Source organism: Mesoplodon densirostris, chromosome 5 (assembly GCF_025265405.1).
Source record: "Mesoplodon densirostris isolate mMesDen1 chromosome 5, mMesDen1 primary haplotype, whole genome shotgun sequence".
Taxonomy (NCBI): domain Eukaryota; kingdom Metazoa; phylum Chordata; class Mammalia; order Artiodactyla; family Ziphiidae; genus Mesoplodon; species Mesoplodon densirostris.
In genome coordinates this window covers 59,893,714-59,916,124 of record NC_082665.1, presented here as the reverse complement: position 1 = coordinate 59,916,124, position 22,411 = coordinate 59,893,714, and positions in this window count along the sequence as shown.

The window sequence follows — 22,411 nt, the reverse complement described above, 5'->3', positions numbered from 1 at the left end:
ACTTGACTCTCTTTTTACCCTACTGCTCTTACAAGAGCCCTTGAGAAATGGGGAGAATTTTAACAGGTTTTTTTCCCCTCCTTTGGCCCCAAGTGAAATTATGTGTATATATGTTTCAGGGTTTAAATACGTATCAATGTGTTTAACATGGTTTAAAAAAAGAAGAAAAAAACCACTTCCTAATAAACAATTTCCCAAGGGTAGAAAGAATGGTTTACCATCCTGATGAGGTGAATGGATTTGTAATCTAATCGTGGAAGGGCTCAGTACCCTTTACTGAGCTCAAGTGGGCTGCAAACTAGAGGTGTCCCTCAGCTGGATGAAGGACACAGTAGAAGGTCCTATGAAGTCTGACGGTGATTACAGAATAAAGGACATCTCCTTGAATGAAAGAAGGAGCATTCAGCTGGAATCTGTATCAGCTGTGTGCTGGAGCCACCTCCTACCAGCTTGTAAGACTGATTATTAAATGTTCAGGATATTTGTGAGCTGGTTTTTCAAGCTACGACTGGTAGCTCGAAGGAGGCTATGATGGGAATACTTGCTCCATGCCACACATCAGGCTCCTACCTCCCCACTTGCCAAAGAACCAGTTGTCATGGGCTGAATTGTGCCCACCCCCCAAAATTCATATGTTAAAGTTGAAGCCCTAACCCCGGTACCTCAGAATGTGACTGTATTTGGAGATAGGGCCTTTAAAAAGGCAATTAAGTTAAATTGAAGTCACTATGATGGACTCTAATCTAATCTGACTGATGTCCTTAAAAGAAGTGAGAATAGGACACATAAAGAGATAGCAGAGATGTGCACGCACAGAGGAAAGACCATGTGCACTGAGGACACAGTGGAAAGATGGACATTTGCAAGACAAGGAGAGAGGTCTCAGAAGAAACCAAACCTGCTGATACCTTGATCTTGGACTCAATCATTTCGTTGATCTGCCAAGGCAGGTAATTATTAATGACTTTATCTATTTTATAATAAAGAGCATTGAAGCTCAAATCATTAAGTGGTGGGGGGGATCCAGAGTTATACCTCGGGGTTTTCCTACAATACTGTTACATCCTTGACCTTCTTCTAGAAATCTGGGAAGGGTAAAGGGAAGAAGTATAATTGTTCTAGGACCAGAAATCTCCAGAAGGAGAAGGAAAGTATCTACCAAGTTAGTGAAGAAAGATACTAAGTTCAAGGGAGGAATATATGAGCAGAAGGAAACTTCCTCACCAAGAGAAGTTAGGCTGACCTGAGAAATGGGTTTTGTATCTAAGTTTCTGCTCTAGAGCCAGGAAAGTATGTGCATGAATAGGAGAAGTACAGTATTGTAGGGGACAAAGGACCATTTTTATAAATTAGACCTGAGTCATCCATATAGTAGACAGGCCTATGGCTCTTATTAAAGGGCCCAAAGGTAATTGGTAAGGATTCTTCATGGCTTGAGAGTAGCTAAAGGGGGAAAGTGTACTCCCCTTCAACTTGACTTCACTCTCATTATCTTTTTCTGAACCTCTAGTTCTTTAAACTAGTATTCTCTGTGCATGGAGAAGGGGCATTTAGGAATGGAACATTTGCTCTCCAACAGTATTGTACACTCCTGGAGAACAGGAACTTGGTCTTCTTCTTCGGTATATTTCTTGACATACTGGATGAACAAATATTACTTTTCAAATAAATGTGTTGAGCAGACATCTATAGTGTCTGCTAAAAATAAAATTGGCTTCAAGTTCTGTAGTTCTACCTCTGTGGTCTCATTGCACAAACATATGTTTTAGATCTTAGGCTTTTCAAGACATGTGCTCTGATCTATTATTTAAAACAAACTGAAATGTAAAATGTGCCCAAAAAGCTTAAAGAATTTGCCTGAGGACTGCAAATGGAACACATGCAGGTGGTAAGATAGCCAATTTGGGGACCCAGGAATAATCAGAAATTATTCATTCAGGCTTTGTGGCTCATGACCCTGTACGATCCTTTTTTCTTCCTGCTTTGCAACTTACCCTGCAGATTTGTATTGCTGTCTGTTTAAGGGCAGTCTTCTATATCTGTTTTTTCAAGAGTAGTTACAACAATTTTGAAGTATGTGACACAGGTAATCTGTTCTTGTCCTTTACCCAGGCAAAGAAAGGTACAATCAGGTGAAATAAGAGAGTTGCTGAAATGCAGTGTTCAAGTGTTTCCTAGCTCAGAATACCCAAAATTAGGGTGTGAAGGATCCCAATAAAAGATAGACTTCAAATCAGCTTCTGTTACAGAGAAGTCCTCAAGATAGTTGTGATGGCTCATCCCAAACATGTTTGCTCATCCTTACTTATACACAAAACACCAGTCATGAAATACTTGAGATACCCCGTAGATGGACAGTTGATAAACAGAATATATCATTTTAACCAAGCATATTTCTATTCCCTTTGTCTTTTTCACGGAGTGAGTATAAAGATGTGAAAGACTCTCGAGCTTTCATTTTCATGTGTGCAGCCTCAACTTTAACCATTTTATTTCCCTTTGTTATGTGAGTTATGAGAATGGGAAAAAATTGAAGGTCTGACAATGAGTTCTGAATTCTTTTCCCCTTCCAGGTGATTGATAGTGATAAAAAACTAGAATTTGTTTATGAAATGCTGCCATTACAGAAACTTACATGGTTTAGTGGAAAGAATCCCAACTAGAGCCTGAATAACTGTGTTCTAGTACTGTATCAGGTCATAGGTATTTCACTTTCCCATACCTCAGCTTGGTCATCTGTGAAATGAGGAGTTTAAATTAGATACTTTTTGCCTAAATTAATATTTGAAGCCTCTCAAATATTCTAGGCTTCTGTGGCACCTGGGTATAATCACAGACCTTCAGAAGGAAAGGCACTGGACCCAAAGATCTGGGTTTTATATCTGGCTTTATACATTTTGTGGTTTTATTCCCTCATCCCTAAGAAATGGAGAGTAGTAGCTGTCATTTGGCCACAGGTGTGATGTGCAATTAGATATTTCCTTGTGTAAGAAATTTATAAAAAGACCTATAAAAATGGAAGATGAAGCCCCTACCCCCAAAGATTGAAACATTAAAAAACTAGATTAAACATGTAGCATCTATGTAGGAAAATGCAAATATAGATTAAAAGAATAAAGGACAGAAAGAGCTTATGAATATACTAGTACATAGCTTATTAAAGAGAAAATCATCAATACACTCTTGGAAAGATGCTCAATATTACTACTAATCAAAGAAATACAGGACTTCACTGGTGGTCCAGTGGTTAAGACTCTGTGCTTCCACTGCAGGGGGCATGGGTTTGATCCCTGGTTGGGGTAAGATCTCACATGCCATGCAGCGTGGCCAAAAAGAAAAAAAAAAGAAATACAAATAAAGACAGCAATGAGATACCATTTTTCTGTCATTAAGCAAGAAATTGAAATATCCTATATCAAATGTTGGTAAAAGTACAGGGAAATGGACACCACAATACACTGCTGGTCAGAATATTAACTGGTATAGACATCTTGAAAGGTAATTTGACAGTGTTATAATTTTAAACATGTATATCCTATGATCAGTAATTACTTTTTCATATTTATTCATATGCCTAAGAAGGCTTGGTAAAATATATTCATTGTAGCAGTATCTATAAGAACAAAATATTTAAGACCTGTATGCAGAAAACTATAAGACATTGATGAAAGAAATTAAAGATGATACAAGCAGATGGACAGATATACCCTGTTCTTGGATTGGAAGAATCAACATTGTGAAAATGAGTATACTACCCAAAGCAATCTACAGATTCAATGCAATCCCTATCAAGATACCAATGGCATTTTTCACAGAACTAGAACAAAAAATTTCACAATTTGTATGGAAACACAAAAGACCCCGAATAGCCAAAGCAATCTTGAGAAAGAAAAACGGAGCTGGAGGAATCAGGCTCCTGGACTTCAGACTATACTACAAAGCTACAGTAATCAAGACAGTATGGTGCTGGCACAAAAACAGAAAGATAGATCAATGGAACAGGATAGAAAGCCCAGAGATAAACCCATGCACATATGGTCACCTTATCTTTGACAAAGGAGGCAAGAATATATAATGGAGAAAAGACAGCCTCTTTGATAAGTGGTGCTGGGAAAACTGGACAGCTACATGTAAAAGAATGAAATTAGAACAGTCCCTAACACCACACACAAAAATAAACTCAAAATGGATTAAAGACCTAAATGTAAGGCCAGACACTATCAAACTCTTAGAGGAAAACACAGGCAGAACACTCTATGACATAAATCACTGCAAGACCCTTTTTGACCCACCTCCTAGAGAAATGGAAATAAAAACAAAAATAAACAAATGGGACTTAATGAAACTTAGAAGCTTTTGCACAGCAAAGGAAACCATAAACAAGATGAAAAGACAACACTCAGAATGGGAGAAAATATTTGCAAATGAAGCAACTGACAAAGGATTAATCTCCAAAATTTACAAGCAGCCCATGCAGCTCAGTATCAAGAAAACAAACAACCCAATCCAAAAATGGGCAGAAGACCTAAACAGACATTTCTCCAAAGAAGATATACAGATTGCCAACAAACACATGAAAGAATGCTCAACATCACTAATCATTAGAGAAATGCAAATCAAAACTACAATGAGGTATCACCACACACCAGTCAGAATGGCTATCATCAAAAAAATCTACAAACAATAAATGCTAGAGAGGGTGTGGAGAAAAGGGAACCATCTTGCACTGTTGGCGGGAATGTAAACTGATACAGCCATTATGGACAACAGTATGGAGGTTCCTTAAAAAACTAAAAATAGAACTACCATACAACCCAGCAATCCCACTACTGGGCATATACCCTGAGAAAACCATAATTCAAACAGAGTCATGTACCACAATGTTCATTGCAGCTCTATTTACAATAGCCAGGACATGGAAGCAACCTAAATGTCCATAGACGGATGAATGGATAAAGAAGATGTGGTACATATATACAATGGAATATTACTCAGCCATAAAAAGAAATGAAATTGAGTTATTTTTAGTGAGGTGGATGGACCTAGAGTCTGCCATACAGAGTGAAGTAAGTCAGAAAGAGAAAAACAAATACCATATGCTAACACATATATATGGAATCTAAAAAAAATGTGGTCCTGAAGAACGTAGGGCCAGGACAGGAAAAAAGACATAGACGTAGAGAATGAACTTGAAGACACGGGTAAGCTGGGATGAAGTGAGAGAGTGGCATGGACTTATATATACTACCAAATGTAAAACAGATAGCTAGTGGGAAGCAGCTGCATAGCACAGGGAGATCAGCTCAGTGCTTTGTGACCACCTAAGGGGGTGGGCTAGGGAGGGTGGGAGGGAGATGCAAGAGGGAGGAGATATGGGGATATATGTATATGTATAGCTGATTCACTTTGTTATAAAGCAGAAACTAACACAGCATTGTAAAGCAATTATACTCCAATAAAGATGTTAAAAACATAAAAATAACAAAATATTTGAAATGATTCACTTGTAAGACAATAGGTAAATGGTTAAATCAAAGATAGCACATTCATACTGTGGAGTACTATGCAACAGTTAAAAAGAATGAGGTGGATATCTTCATGTTGACTAATACACACTGTAGAGTAAAAAGCTAGTGAAGGATAAATTGTATTATTTATGTATGAATATACACTAATGAAACTATTTGTATTAAAGAAAATGCAGAGAAAAGAGTTCTGAAGGAATATACGATGAACTGATAACAGTAGTCAGTTTTTGGACTGACTACTATTTTGAGAAGGGAAGTGCTAATGAAAGGGGTTTAAACCTTATAGGGTTTAAATTTTCAAGTAAGAATGTATTCATGTATTATTTATAAATTAAAGAGAGTTTATTTTTTCCAATGGAAGAAGATAAATTAACTTAAGCATTTTCTATTAATTAAACTAAAAATCTAACTCAAGTTATTGTCCTCCAGGCAATATTATGTAAACTTTTATGCATACCCCATGTTCTAGAATACCACCCAATTCACTGGGTCTGAACTCTTAAAGAACTCAGGCTTTCATAAGCATTATCCTTTGATTTACCCAATAATGCAGCCAATTAACTATAAAATTTGATTTGTAGAGTGTTCAGGAGCTATTACTCAGACTCTTAGTAAAGGTAGTTCTGGGATTTAAATTATTATGGAATTATTCCATCTTATTGAACTTGAAAGCACAAGGTCACAGAAGGTGGTAGCATTTCTCCAGAGATGGATAATTATGTTAATCATGGCTGTTACTATTGTTCTGTGTGGAGGGACTAATATTCTGTTTGTCTCTGCATATAAAGTGTTCCCTCAAAGAGAACTGTAGAACTCCAGAACCTAGCTGTAATTCTTCCACTGGATTCTTTTGAAGGCTATTCATTCCATTAGAAGTAGTGATTTGAGAAAACAAAAACACATACTTAACAATTGTTGTTACTTTTAGAAACAGAAGAAATACAGAATCTGAAGATTGAGGAAACACAAACAAACATTCCTTTTCTCAAAATCCTGGAAAGTGGAGTGAGAGGATATTATTATGTCCATTTTGCACGTTAAGAAAATAAGACTTAGAAAAGCTAAGAAATATGTCCAAAGCCACACAGCAAATAATAAGCACAATTTAGTTATTTTTCTTGACTCAAAGTCTAACACTTTTTCCACTCCCCTATCATCCCTATCATCTTGAAATTAGGATCTGAAATTTGAAGATACATGTCCAAGTTGATCTACTGAGTCAATTAATATTTCACCTAACATTTGTTGAATACTTGCTATGCATCTGTCTCTGTTCCAAATTCTTTCATGGTATTCACTTAAATCTTATCAGAACTCCTTGGGATACATATTATTATGCCTGCTTTACAAATGAAGAAAGGGAGACCTAGAAATTAAACAGTATATTCATGCCACATCACCAGGAAGTGGTAAAATTTCAAACCTCTAATCTCTGGCTCAAGTAAGCACTTTTACCATTAACATTAGGGTTCTAGTACTCCCAAGGAAGAGCTCTCATCAACAGATGATGCAATCCTTGAACAAAGTTTACCCCTAAATAGACACAGGCCCTTCAGTCTTGTTAACTACCTTGTTGTGGACACTTCTTAAACAAATCAGTGTAGGTTAGAATGTTTTTATATATGGCTGGGAGACACCTGGTCATATTAGCAAAATGAGCTATTTCTAAATAATGTCATGTGTGAGCCAACAAAATATCCATTCTTTCACTCCTTCTCAAGGGGCCTCCCAGCCTCCTCTGTCAGAATGAGTGTTAGGGCTCTCCTCACAGTGACCCAGTGTAATTTGTTTTCATAATGTCTGAGCACTCTGAGGTAATGGTCTCATGACCTCAACTAGTACTTTTTAAAACGACAGAAACATGAATAAGTAGAACATTCTTGTTTCTCTTTTTTTAAAGTTCAGAAGTAACTGGAAAGTGGACTATCCAAAGAATGAATTAGGATGCATGTTACCATGAGTCTCGGGAAAGTGATTTGAATGAAAACATTCAGTTACAGGGCAAATTTGAAAATGTCAGACAGTTGGGAGAAAGTAAGAGCTAGAAAAAGAATCCTAGACTGGTGATTTATATAAACCATGGCGACATTATTTAGGAGTGTTTTTTTTGCATGCCAAAAATACTTTGCATGTGGCAACTAATTCCATCCTTATAAAAATCCAGTGAGGAGGTTTGTCTTATTAGGTCCATTTTACAGATGAAGAAATCAAGGTTAGAAAGTGGCAAGGCTAGAATTGAAATCCAAATCTATCCCCCTCTTTGAATATCAGTGCCCCTTCTCCACCAGCTCCCAGGACTGAGGGCAAAGGCATGGAATCCACACTAGTGAGTTTCTGAGTGTTGCTGAAGAGGGCCCAGGTTTCAGATTTAGGACAGATTCACATTCTTCCAGAATGGAATCCTGTGAGTTGTCTTCATTGTCTCATCTGAGACATAAGTCTCAGGTCAAAAGAAGGCAATGCACTCCAATGATGAGCACACCTTTGCTTTGTTCACTTGGAGGGGGCATGTTGATCTCAGGAAAATTTTAAAAATCATGAAATGTTTCAAAAAACCAGAAGATGTAAACAGTAAAAGGGAAACACCTCAGTCATCTCTTAGCTTGAGAAATAAAACTTGACAAACCCAGTTAATGCTCTCTCTGTGTCCTATTCAGATTTCACCTCCTTCTCTTCCCTCCAGAGATAACCATTGTCCTGAATTTGGGGTGTATCATTGTCATGAAGTTCACAGTAGCTTCCACATATGTATGTATCCTTATAAAATATATTATTTAATTTTACATATTTTAAATTTTATATAAATGGACTCATATGTATGTATTCTTCTACAATTTCTGTGTTTTGCTTCTCATTATGTCCACAATATTTATCCATGTTAATGCCAAGCAAACTAATCACAATTTCACAATTTGTGGTGCCACCATTTTTACTTTTCAACATTCAAATAAACTTTCTGTGAAGACCACTGTGATTTAAAGCCATCAATGTCACTTGTAGCAAAGTTTCTGTAGATACTTTCATTTTAGACACATTTGAACTTCAATGCAAGTTTTCTTTAGGACAGAATAATCTTTATGTGATTAGCTCAGAAGTTTTTGCATATGATCTAATTCTATGTGGCTTTTTTTTTCATGGACCCAAGAGATGAAAAAAGAGGTGTTTTCTGTAAAGCAATTAAATTTTAGTATCTTTTTTTCCCCTAAAGTACCAAGCAGAAAGCTGAAAAAATATAGACTGCTTATAGAAAACAGTTCCCTTCAAAGCAAAGATGAAGATTACAGTTGTCCTCTAATCTGGAGGGATGGCTGATCACAGCTTGGTTCTTGGTCATCTAGTGCCAACACCCACCGCTCCCGTGTGGATAATTTATCCTTTCCCTAGTGTCAAGCTGAGAGGCAGTATGTGTAGTGGTTAGGGCTCTAGCTGAGGTCAGAAAGCTCCATCACTTTAGACAAGGTTATTTACAGGAAATTATTTAAAATCTCTGAACCCCAGTTTCTGTGTCCAAATGCATGACAAATGCTGCCTATATACTGAGACTTCCTTGGCAATTAAATGAGATCATGTCTATACGGTACTTGTGCATAGTAAGCATTCAGTTAACGGTGGTTACTATTACTTGGTTCTAATGAAGCCCTCGATCAACTGAAAAAAGTGCTTTAAAGATGCTATAACTTCTCAAAAGGAAACATACCTCTTAGTTACCTCTTTAGAGGCACTTGTTCAGGACTAAGAATTTTTCTGAAAAATGTACACTTCTGTGAAAGGAATTATAAAGCTCCTCCCCTCTCAGCTCCCCAAATGGAACTGTTAGTTTTGTTATACAACACGGGTACACAAGAACAGAGTTTATTAGGCTGGATCTTGAAGGCCAACAGAACCTGAAAATAACCTGCTCATACTGAGATGATGGAACACTAACCCATGTTTCCCCTGGCAGAACAATTTGTTTCGCCACAATGTTTTTCAAAGCTACAGAACACTCTACTTGTTCTGTTGTATACAATGTGCTTTTTCTTTGGCTTTACCCAGCTCTATATTAAGCCTATTTGTGTACCCCATGGACACCGCTAACACACAAACACCCCCAGTATAACGCACTAATGCTTAAATTGAGCTAACAGCTCATAAACAGAAAGCAATTCTTTGTAAAATAATTAGAAGACTTGTTTAGACTTCTCTTGCCATCTGTGATCTACTGGTGTCTGCCAGAGACAGATAATTTGCTTAGAATTCAATAAAGACACGTCTGGTTTTCCTAACAGGGATGCAGCCTCTCAATGTTAAGAAGTTCCAGTCTTCTTCAATTATCTATCTTAAAATAACAAATAAACCCAAAAATATTTTACTGAAATATATATCCAAAAAGGCCACAAAACGGTCAAGTCAACCAGAAATGTCAGCTTTTAATCCTGAATTATACAATTTACTACCTGTGGGACCTGAAAAGAGTCAGTTAATCTCTCTGAGCCTCAGTTTACTCATCTGCAAAGTGAGGCTACTAAGAGAAATAAGAAGCCAGAGACTAAGGGCGTGGGTTGTTGTTTTCTTTTTTTTCTTGAATTTTTGAATTTTATTTTATTTATTTATACAGCAGGTTCTTATTAGCCATCAATTTTATCCACACCAGTGTATACATGCCAATCCCAATCACCCAATTCATCACACAACCACCAACACCTTCCGCCGCTTTCCCCCCTTGGTGTCCAAACGTTTGTTCTCTACATCTGTGTCTCAAATTCGGCCCTGCAAACTGGTGCATCTATACCATTTTTCTAGGTTCCACATATATGCATTAACATACAATATTTGTTTTTCTCTTTCTGACTTACTTCACTATGTATGACAGTCTCTAGATCCATCCACGTCTCAACAAATGACCCAATTTCGTTCCTATTTATGGCTGAGTAATATTCCACTGTATATATGTACCACATCTTCTTTAATGATTCATCTGTCGATGGGCATTTAGGTTGTTTCCATAACCTGGCTACTGTAAATAGTTCTGCAATGAACTTTGGGGTACATGTGTCTTTTTGAATTATGGTTTTCTCTGGGTACATGCCCAGTAGTGGGATTGGTGATCATATGGTAATTCTATTTTTAGTTTTTTAAGGAACCTCCATACTGTTCTCCATAGTGGCTGTATCAATTTACATTCCCACCAACAGTGCAAGAAGGTTCCCTTTTCTCCACACCCTATCCAGCATATGATGTTTGTAGATTTTCTGATGATGCCCATTCTAACTGGTGTGAGGTGATACCTCATTGTAGTTTTCATTTGCATTTCTCTAATAATTAGTGATGTTGAGCAGCTTTTCATGTGCTTCCTGGTCATCTGTATGTCTTCTTTGGAGAAATGTCTGTTTAGGTCTTCTGCCCATTTTTGGATTTGGTTTTGTTTTTTTAAATATTGAACTGCATGAGCTGTTTATATATTTTCGAGATTAATCCTTTGTCTGTTGATTCGGTGACAAATATTTTCTCCCATTCTGAGGGTTTTCTTTTCGTCTTGTTTATGGTTTCCTTTGCTGTGCAAAAGCTTTTAAATTTCATTAGGTCCCATTTGTTTATATTTCCATTACTTTAGGAGGTGGATCAAAAAATATCTTGCTGTGATTTATGTCAAACAGTGTTCTGCCTATGTTTTCCTCTAAGAGTTTTATAGTGTCCGGTCTTACATTTAGGTCTCTAATCCATTTTGAGTTTGTTTTTGTGTTTGGTGTTAGGGAGTGTTCTAATTTCATTCTTTTACATGTAGCTGTCCAGTTTTCCCAGCACCACTTATTGAAGAGACTGCCTTTTCTCCATTGTATATCCTTGCCTCCTTTGTCATAGATTAGTTGACCATAGGTGTGTGGGTTCATCTCTGGGCTTTCTATCTTGTTCCACTGATCCATGCTTCTGTTTTTGTGCCAGTACCATATAACCTTGATTACTGTAGCTTTCTAGTACAGTCTGAAGTCAGGGAGACTGATTCCTACAGCTCCGTTTTTTCCCTCAAGACTGCTTTGTCTATTCAGGGTCTTTTGTGTCTCCATGCAAATTTTAAGATTTTTTGTTCTAGTTCTGTAAAAAATGCCATTGGGATGATAGGGATTGCATTGAATCTGTAGATTGCTTTGGGTAGTATAGTTATTTTTACAATATTGATTCTTCCAATCCAAGAACATGGTATATCTCTCCATCTGTTGGTATCACCTTTAATTTCTTTCATCAGTGTCTTATAGTTTTCTGCATGCAGGTCTTTTGTCTCCCTAGGTAGGTTTATTCCTAGGTATTTTATTCTTGTTGTTGCAGTGGTAAACAGGAGTGTTTCCTGAATTTCTCTTTCAGATTTTTCATCATTAGTGTATAGGAATGCAAGAGACTTCTGTGCATTAATTTTGTATCCTGAAACTTTACAAAATTCATTGATTAGCTCTAGTAGTTTTCTGGTGGCATCATTAGGATTCTCTGTGTATACTATCATGTCATCTGCAAACAGTGACAGTTTTACTTCTTCTTTTCCAATTTGTATTCCTTTTATTCCTTTCTCTTCTCTGATTGCTGTGGCTAGGACTTCCAAAACTATGTTAATAATAGTGGCGAGAGTGGACATCCTTGACTTGTTCCTCATCTTAGAGGAAATGCTTTCAGTTTTTCATCACTGAGAATGATATTTGCTGTGGGTTTGTCATATACGGCCTTTATTATGTTGAGGTAGCTTCCCTCTGTGCCCACTTTCTGGAGAGTTTTTATCATAAATGGGTGTTGAATTTTGTCAAAAGCTTTTTCTGCATCTATTGAGATGATCATATGGTTTTCATTCTTCAATTTGTTAATATGGTGTATCACATTGATTGATTTGCATATACTGAAGACTCCTTGCAATCCTGGGATAAATCCCACTTGATCATGGTGTATGATTCTTTTAATGTGTTGCTGGATTCTGTTTCCTAGTATTTGGTTGAGGATTTTGCATCTATATTCATCAGTGATATTGGTCTGTAATTTTCTTTTTCTGTAGTGTCTTTGTCTGGTTTTGGTATCAGGGTGATGGTGGCCTCATAGAATGAGTTTGGGAGTGTTCCTTCCTCTGCCATCTTTTGGAAGAGTTTGAGGAGGATGGGTGTTAGCTCTTCTCTAAATGTTTGATGGAATTCACCTGTGAAACCATCTGGTCCTGGACTTTTGTTTGTTGGAAAATTTTTAATCACAGTTTCAATTTCATTACTTGTGATTGGTCTGTTCATATTTTCTATTTCTTCCTGGTTCAGTCTTGGAAGGTTATACCTTTCTAAGAATTTGTCCTTTCTTCCAGGTGGTCAATTTTATTGGCATAGAGTTGCTTGTAGTAGTCTGTTAGGATGCTTTGTATTTCTGCAGTGTCTGTTGTAACTTCTCTTTATTCATTTCTAATTTTATTGATTTGAGTCCTCTCCCTCTTTTTCTTGATGAGTCTGGCTAATGGTTTATCAATTTTGTTTATCTTCTCAAAGAACCAGCTTTTAGTTTTATTGATCTTTGCTATTGTTTTCTTTGTTTCTATTTCATTTATTTCTGCTCTGGTCTTTATGATTTTTTTCCTTCTGCTAACTTTGGGTTTTGTTTGTTCCTCTTTCTCTAGTTCCTTTAGGTGTAAGTTTATATTGTTTATTTGAGAGTTTTCTTGATTCTTGGGGTAGGCTTGTATAGCTATAAACTTCCCTTTTAGAACTGCTTTTGCTGTGTCCCATAGGTTTTGGATCGTCGTGTTTTCATTGTCATTTGTCTCTATGTATTTTTTGATTTCATCTTTGATTTCCTCTGTGATCTCTTGGTTATTTAGTAATGTATTGTTTAGCATCCATGTGTTTGTGCTTTTTACTTTTATTTCCCTGTAATTGATTTCTAATCTCATAGCATTGTGGTCAGAAAAGATGCTTGATATGATTTCAATTTTCATAAATTTACTGAGGCTTGATTTGTGGCCCAAGATGTGATCTATCCTGGAGAATGTTCCATGTGCACTTGAGAAGAAAGTGTAATCTGTTGTTTTTGGATGGAACGTCCTATAAATATCAATTAAATCTATCTGGTCTATTGTGTCATTTAAAGCTTCTGTTTCCTTATTTATTTTCATTTTGGATGATCTGTCCATTGGTGTAAGTGAGGTGTTAAAGTCCCCCACTATTATTGTGTTACTGTCGATTTCCTCTTTTATAGCTGTTAGCAGTTGCCTTATGGATTGAGGTGCTCTTATGTTGGGTGCATATATATTTATAATTGTTACATCTTCTTCTTGGATTGATCCCTTGATCATTATGTAGTGCCCTTCCTTGTCTCTTGTAACATTCTTTATGTTAAAGTCTACTTCATCTGATGAGTATTGCTACTCCAGCTTTCTTTTGATTTCCATTTGCATGGAATATCTTTTTCCATCCCCTCACTTTCAGTCTGTATGTGTCCCTAGGTCTGAAGTGGGTCTCTTGTAGACAGCATATAGATGGGTCTTGTTTTTGTATCCATTCAGCAAGCCTGTGTCTTTTGGTTGGAGCATTTAATCCATTCACATTTAAGGTAATTATCGATATGTTCCTATGATCATTTTCTTAATTGTTTTGGGTTTGTTTCTGTAGGTCCTTTTTTTCTCTTGTGTTTTCCAATTAGAGAAGTTCCTTTAGCATTTGTTGTAGAGCTGGTTTGGTGGTGCTGAATTCTCTTAGCTTATGCTTGTCTGTAAAGCTTTTGATTTTAACATCAGATCTGAATGAGATCCTTGCCGGGTAGAGTAATCTTGGTTGTAGGTTCTTCCCTTTCATCACTTTAAGTATACCATGCCACTCCCTTCTGGCTTGTAGAATTTCTGCTGAGAAATCAGCTGTTAACGTTATGGGAGTTCCCTTGTATGTTATTTGTCATTTTTCCCTTGCTGCTTTCAATAATTTTTCTTTGTCTTTAACTTTTGCCAATTTGATTACTATGTGTCTCGGCATGTTTCCCCTTGGCTTTATCCTGTATGGGACTCTGCGTTTCCTGGACTTGGGTGGCTATTTCCTTTCCCATGGTAGGGAAGTTTTCGACTGTAATCTCTTCAAATATTTTCTCGGATCCTTTTGCTCTCTCTTCTCCTTCTGGGAGCCCGATAATGTGAATGTTGTTGCATTTAATGTTGTCCCAGAAGTTTCTTAGGCTGTCTTCATTTCTTTTCATTCTTTTTTCTTTATTCTGTTCCACAGCAGTGAATTCCACCATTCTGTCTTCCAGGTCACTTACCCGTTCTTCTGCCTCAGTTATTCTGCTATTGATTCCTTCTAGTGTAGTTTTCATTTCAGTTATTGTATTGTTCATCTCTGTTTGTTTGTTCTTTAATTCTTCTAGGTCTTTGTTGAACATTTCTTGCATCTTCTCAATCTTTGCCTCCATTCTTTTTCCGAGGTCCTGGATCATCTTCACTATCATTATTGTGAATTCTTTTTCTGCTAGGTTGCCTATCTCCACTTCATTCAGTTTTTTGGGGGGTTTTTATCTTGTTCCTTCATCTGGTACATAGCCCTCCGCCTTTTCATCTTGTCTTTCTGTGAATGTGGTTTTTGTTCCACAGGCTGCAGGACTGTAGTTCTTGCTTCTGATGTCTGTCCTCTGTTGGATGAGGCTATCTAAGAGGCTTGTGCAAGTTTTCTGATGGGAGGGATTGGTGGTGGGTAGAGCTGGGTGTTGCTCTGGTGGGCAGAGCTCAGTAAAACTTTAATCTGCTTTATTGCTGATGGGTGGGGCTGGGTTCCCTCCCTGTTGGCTGTTTGGCCTGAGGGAACCTAACACTGGAGACTACCTGGGCTCTTTAGTGGGGCTAATGGCAGACTCTGGGAGGGCTCATGCCAAGGAGTACTTCTCAGAACCTCTGCTGCCAGTTTCCTTGTCCTCATGGTGAACAACAGCCACCCCCTGCCTCTGCAGCAGACCCTGCAACACTAGCAGGTAGGTCTGCTTCAGTCTTCCCTGGGGTCACTGCCTCTTCCCCTGCGTCCCAATGCGCACACTACTTTGTGTGTGCCCTCCACGAGTGGAGTCTCTGTTTCCCCCTGTCCATTCAAAGTCCTGCAATCAAATCCCACTAGCCTTTGAAGTCTGATTCTCTAGGAATTCTTCCTCCCATTGACAGACCCCCAGGTTGGGAAGACTGACATGGGGCTCAGAACCTTCACTCCAGTGGGTGGACTTCTGTGGTATAAGCGTTCTCCAGTCTGTGAGTCACCCACCCAGCAGTTATGGGATTTGATTTTTCTTGATCTAAGTGAAATGCAAAAAAAAAAAAATGTCCTATGGAAATGTAACCTGTGCTTTGCTATAATACCTCTCTTATTTTGGATATGAAAGTCTATATCCTTTTGGACTTCTAAGTTTGCCATTCTCAGAAGGTTAACAGGGGGTTTCGGCAGATCCCCTCTGAAGTCATGTGTCAGAGTCTAAGTCTTATGGGTACCAAGGGGAGTGATCAAGGAATCTGTTTCTGAAGATCATCTCCCTAGTCACCCAGGCCTATAAAGAGGGTGACAGCTCCTTGACCTCATTTTCCCTACACCATGCTGCCTGTAAACTAGTGGTAAGAAGGAAGTGTGAGGTCTGCTCAACACCAGGGTTCCTGTTGCTTCCTCCTAACACAGAAAGCTATTTCTGCTGTTTCCAAAGGCAGCTGCTTCTGGCAGGAGTCAGTTAGGGCAAGGCCTGCTTTTGGGTAACACACCCAGAATTATTGCTGACATTCTCCTGGAGGTGGAGGCTGGAGCTGGAAAATGTCTTCCTGATGTTTACTGCTCAGAGGTGATTCAGGGCTGCACCCAAGGCCCCTAAACTCAGAATTTCCTCAAATGCTTTGTGCTTGGGCAGAGCCTTTCTGGAGAGGGAGCTTTCCCAGACCTGAAGAGTGCTAAAGGACCCATTTTAAAAGTACCATGCCTTGGGATAAAAATATTACTCCTTCTGCAGTATCTTGTCGAATATATGTTTGAGTGTTCTGTTGAAACATTACTTTGTGTTCTCCTTTTGCAGTATGTTTTTCTATAACTTTCCCAGGAAGATAGCTTTGCCCTCTGAGTCTCTCCCTTGCTTCAGGGGAGGATTGTGTTGTGGGTTCAGGAAGTAAAACTGACTATAGACATTGGCTCTTTCCAGATTTTATGTCCCCAAGGGGTGATCTCCTTGAGAGGATTACAGTCATCCCTCAGTATCTGTGGGGGATTGGCTCCAGGGCCCACAACTAGATACTAACATCTGTGGATGCTCAGGTCCCTTATATAAAATGGCGGAGTATCTGCATGTAACCTATGCACATTCTCCCGTGTTTTTTTAAAAAAATCACCTCTAGATTATTTATAATAATAAATATAATAAAATATAAATGCTATGTAAATATTTGCTGGTGCAGCAAATTCAAGTTTTGCTTTTTAGAACTTCCGGGATTTTTTTTCAAGTGTTTTCCAACTGCAATTGGTTGAATCCGCAGATATACGGAACATGTGGATACAGAGGGCTGACAGTATACTACGGAAATGGGAGAGAAGTGAGTGTCCTTTGAGAAGGGAGACTCCTCAAAATTGGAGGGAATGGAACTCTATGTTGGGAATCCCGCACCATGAAAGAGATGCAGGTGGGAGGTAGGAAAGCTGCACCTAAGGAGGCTGGACACTAGCACAGGGCCCCTGCCTTAGCTACATTCTCTCTACCTACACACAGCAGAGGAAACTTTGGAGCCACCAGACTTCAAGGAGCAATGAAATATGTACAATGTGTATCAGCAGGTAGGATGGACTGAAGGCCGGTGACTTTTCCATCTATTTTCAGGAACCACAACAGGTTCCTAGATTATAGAGGGAACCTAAGAAGGAGAAGACTTCTCTCTAGCAATCCCAATAATGATAGAAGTTGAATTTTTCTACAACTGCAGGAGGAAAGAGGCTCAAACTTGGATTTAATTTGAAGAAAGTGAAGAAATTGTACTCTTTTCTCATACGCAAGATTGTGGGGTAAAGTTCAGGTAGGTTACAAATGCAAATGGCCCAGGGACCTAAATACATAAACTACATTCACTTATTACCAGTCATGAGCAAGTTAGTGCAGATTTGTCCGTCAGATCAGAATCACATTAGAGCTTATTCCTCAAAAGTGGAACCGATAGAAACAAAATTTTGAAAGGGTTGAAAGAGGTAACAAGAGTTGGTAAAAGCATTGGGCCATTTTTATGGGACTCTGGGATATGACCCTTTCTGTATATCCACAGCCCAACTTTTCCCACAAGTTTCTTCTCCTTTAAAACAGAACAACCATTAGCATCAGGGGAAGAAAATAAAAATCAGTGCTTAAGAATGTGCCTGAGCGCTGAGTGTGCCTGTTCTCCCTCTCAGTCTTTAGGGTACAGTGTGTGTATAAAACTCTTCCTTTAAAATGGGCTTTCCATGACTGGGTGATAGCTTAATTATTCTGGCAGTGTTATTTCCCTTTTCAAAAAAATGTTTTGTCCCTGCTTCATTTTTACCAGTATGTGGGTAACCTAGATATCTGCTGGTCCTTATATGTACTCTTTTTTAATCTTGATAACCTCAATATTTCCATATTTCTCTAAACCACTTGCAATAAGAGAATGATTGAGCAATGTAATATTTACTGAAATTCTGGTAAGAATGATAGAGGATAAAGTTTCCCGTATGCATTCAATAGCAAACTCTTTCAAAATATTGTTGAATATCTCTGTTCCCCAAAGTTCTCATTTCGGCTACTCAGCAAACAGGGTGTTCTCCTTTTCACTTTTCCTAAACATGGTCCAGTTTCCTCTATTTTGCTGAGTTATTCAGTTCTTTTCCTAAACTTGCAGTCTCTACTCAGCTAGGTATTTGACAAAGCAAAAGGGTCTGCTATGAATAGCAACCTGCCCCCTTAGAAGAAAATTTAGCAACTATTTATTACTACTTGAACATGAACAGAATGTCTCACTCCGCCCTAATCTCATCTCGTTTCTACCATGAGTTGATCAAAGTGTACTTTCCTAAATATATGGAACAATCTTTCTTAGAAAAGTTCTTGTAAATATAATCTTCTCTGCCTGATTACATTACATGACTGCTTGTCAAGGCCATTAGCTGTTAGCAAATTCTAGGAACTCCAGAGTGCTGGAAAGTTCAAGGTCAAGTGCCTCAGAAAAGATACTCCTTTCCTGAAGGTGGTCAGAAACTTCTGATTTTCTTAGATTCTGAAGCAGTCTGAATAGTAGGAAGTAAAGGTAACTCTGAAATAATTCTGTTTTGGCTACTATTGTTGCATAACAAATTACCCCCAAACTTAGTGGCTTAAAACAGCCATTTTGTTTTACTCATTATTTTTTGCATCAGGAATTTTGGAGGAGCATGGCTGGATGGTCCTGGCTTGGGGTCTCTCAGGCAGATGGAATCAGATTCACTGGGGCTGCTGTCATCTGAAGGTTAGACTGGGCTGGATGATCAAGAGGATGCACTCATAGGTTTGGCAGCTGGTATCGACAGTTTGCTGAGAATGCCACTGGGGCTGTTGAATGCAGCACCTTCTTATGGCCTTCATGTGGTCTGGCTTCCTGACAGCATGGTGACCTCATGGTAGTTGAACTTCTTCTTTTTTTTTTTTTTTTGCAGTACGCGGGCCTCTCACTGTTGTGGCCTCTCCCGTTGCGGAGCACAGGCTCCGGACGCGCAGGCTCAGTGGCCATGGCTCACGGGCCCAGCCGCTTCGCGGCATGTGGGACCTTCCCAGACCGGGGCACGAACCCGTGTCCCCTGAATCGGCAGGTGGACTCTCAACCCCTGCACCACCAGGGAAGCCCCCTGAACTTCTTACTTGGCAGTTCCAGGCTCCAAGTGGCAGTGTGCTAGTGAACAAGACAAAAGCTACATTGCCTTGAATAACCCAGTCTTGGAAGTTATACAGCATCACTTCTGCCATACTTTTACCAGTAGAAGCAGCCACAAGCCCTGCTCAGATTCAAACAAAAGGAAACTGGACTCTCCTCTTGATGTGGGGAGTGGCAATATCACACAGTAGAAGAGTAGGAAGGATGGGAGATATTTTTGCAGCCATTTTGGAAAATACAATCTCTCTAGTTATGTGGCAGTTATAGCCAGAGGCTCAACCGCGCTGCTTTTATAGCCACAATGTGAGTGAACAAAAATGCAATGTGGAATAGGGTTATCAATGTCCTTTCAGAAGAGTAAATCCCATAACCCTCTTTCATTTCCATCATCTCCTCCTAAATCATTCGTCATTGCACTGTCAGAAAGGCACCTGAGGAGATGTGGCTCGAATTCATATCTGTCAGTAGAAAGATAGTGTACAGATTTCTGAGACATACAATAGATTTATTGGCATTTCAGTTCACAATTTTACATAGAAATGGGAATTATTTGTTATGGTTAACGTGGTTGATTGGATCTAATTGTATATGGACAGGGACCTTTTATTCTACTAGTTTGGCTTACCTAGGACCAAGTATTGGATTTTTAGTCTACAGAAACCTACATAGTAGAGATGTCCAACCTTATCTGTAGTATCTTTCTCAAGCTACACTGTTACTAAGCCTACAAAATACCGTATGCTCAGATTAGGCTGAACTAGCTGTGTATCAGACGAATGGTTTAGACTTGATTCTACAAAGTTTTCCACTGGGTCTGTCCCATGCTATGAATGGGTATATGCTGTCCTTAATGGTTTATCCACTGAGAAACTCTTCAGCTATCGATTATCAAGTAGACTCTATGGCTAGGATACAGAAAATGGCAAAGCGTGTGTGTGTGTGTGTGTGTGTGTGTGTGTGTGTGTGTGTGTGTGCACCTGTGTTTTGAATATGTAGTGCCTTTTTTTCATTGGAGAAATTTTAGAATTTCTTCTTCTATCACATCCAGATTTTTGAGTTACGGGGGTCAACACTGTTTAGTACTTGAACATTATCTTTTTCCAAGTGAAAATATAACTCCAAATCACACTGAGCAGTCTGTTTATATTTCTGCATAACTGAAGAGTTCAACTTTATTTAATGGGATCTTTGAGCTCAGCATAGTGAGAAAAACAGGATCCTGGCAGAGCTATGTGGCAGCCTTGCAAAATAAACTTCCGATAAGGCTGTAATCCCTTTACTGGCTTAACTGTGATTAGATTTGAGACTCTGGAAAAGTGCACAAAGGACTTCCATGTAACATGGGCAATAAATTTGTCACTCACATATTCCTAAGGGCACTACAGGGAGAGATGATAGGCCCTTTGCTACGTGCATGATTTCAGCAAACCTTTAAAGATGAATTGGATATACCTCTAATTCTGAGAAATTTGAAGTCCTTGTCCCATTCCTACTCCTCTGAGAGCCAGATGCATGTGGCTGGCACAAAATAAGGGAATAGATAGTATATCTTCCAGGTCAACCTGAATTATGGGGCAGAAGATGTATTCTCATGTTTGGGTTAAGTGTAAGTTTAGTTTGAAAATCATGTTCTGGAAGCAAAGAGAAGATCAAGGGGGGTTCTTCCTTGGCCCAATAATTCTACCTGTTGGTTGGTAGGAGGATGGAGAGACTTTGATTAGTCTTTGTAGTTTTGACTCAAATCTGTGAGGTTCAGTATTGCTGGAAAGTATAGCTTGTGGGTATGCTAGGGTGGACTTCTATTTTCAAGCCCCAGTCATCATTTAAAGAAGTGGATTTGTAGAACTGCAGAAGGCCTCACATGGCCAAGACTATGTTCACTGGCACCCTACCTAACCCTGCCCTGCAGAATCCTCTGATAGGCAGGCAGAGGATCTGGACCTCAAATATGGTGTTCTACAGCAGGGGGATCGCAGTCTTGTTTACAACTAAAAAAAACCTGGGAGGAGTTTTAAAATTCTGTCCCCAGTCTTACTGAACTCAACTAAATCAGAAATGCTGCTGGGGCTGGAACTGGGGCATCAGTAGTGTTTAAAGCTCTCAAGGGATTCCTATATGCAAGTCAAGCCGAGAACCACTGTTGTCAAGTCCCACATTAATGTTTGTGAACCAATCTAACCTGTCAATCTAACCTGTAGCACTTATCACTCTGCTGGAGGCCCTGATAAGGTCTGGCGAAATGTACTGTAGGTAGGAGTTTGGGAATTTAGAATAGGACTGATCTTCTTCATTGTAGATTCAACACCGCTGGAATCAGCTGAACTCAAAATTCCATTAACAGCTGTTAATTCACAGGCATTAGAAAATAACAAAAAAACTCAGGCCCCCTAGAGCTGAGTGCGGCTACTCTCTCTCTCTCTCTCCCCTTTCTTTTGTGGTCGTCTACCTCCTTCCACTCACCACCCCAGCCCCAGACTGCTGTCTGGCTTAACTAAGAAAAATAAACTTGTGGGCTATGCCGCCTAATTCTTGCCCCTCTGATAAGGCAGTCAGCAGCAGTGTTCACAAAGATGTGGAAAATGGATCTGTTCTAATAACTGATCAAGGACAATTATGCTTGTGGACTACAAAGGCTCCCTGTGATGGGGCCACTGAGTGAGGATGGTAAAGTCTCTTGTATTTCCTTTTGGAAACTGGATGAAGGGATGTGAAAAAAGAGAGTAAGGATTCTGTAGGAAGTGATAGGCATAGTTTTGTTGCTACTTATCTCCTAACTCAAAGAACTTGGAAAACAAGGGCCCTGAAAGTTGAAAGCTCTTCAGCATTCTCTCAGACTAGTTCCATGAGGCTGCACCTGATCAGCTCACTAGTGGGCAGAATGCGTGTGGGGCCATCTTCAAGGGCCTTTGCATTAGCTCCTGGAACACTTGGAGCTTCCTTCAAGATTATTAAAGCAAGCTGAGTTCAAGATTTTTCTTATTCCTTTGTTACGATGACATCTTCTAGTCTATCTGATGCACTACAGGATAGTGGAAAAAATGGACAG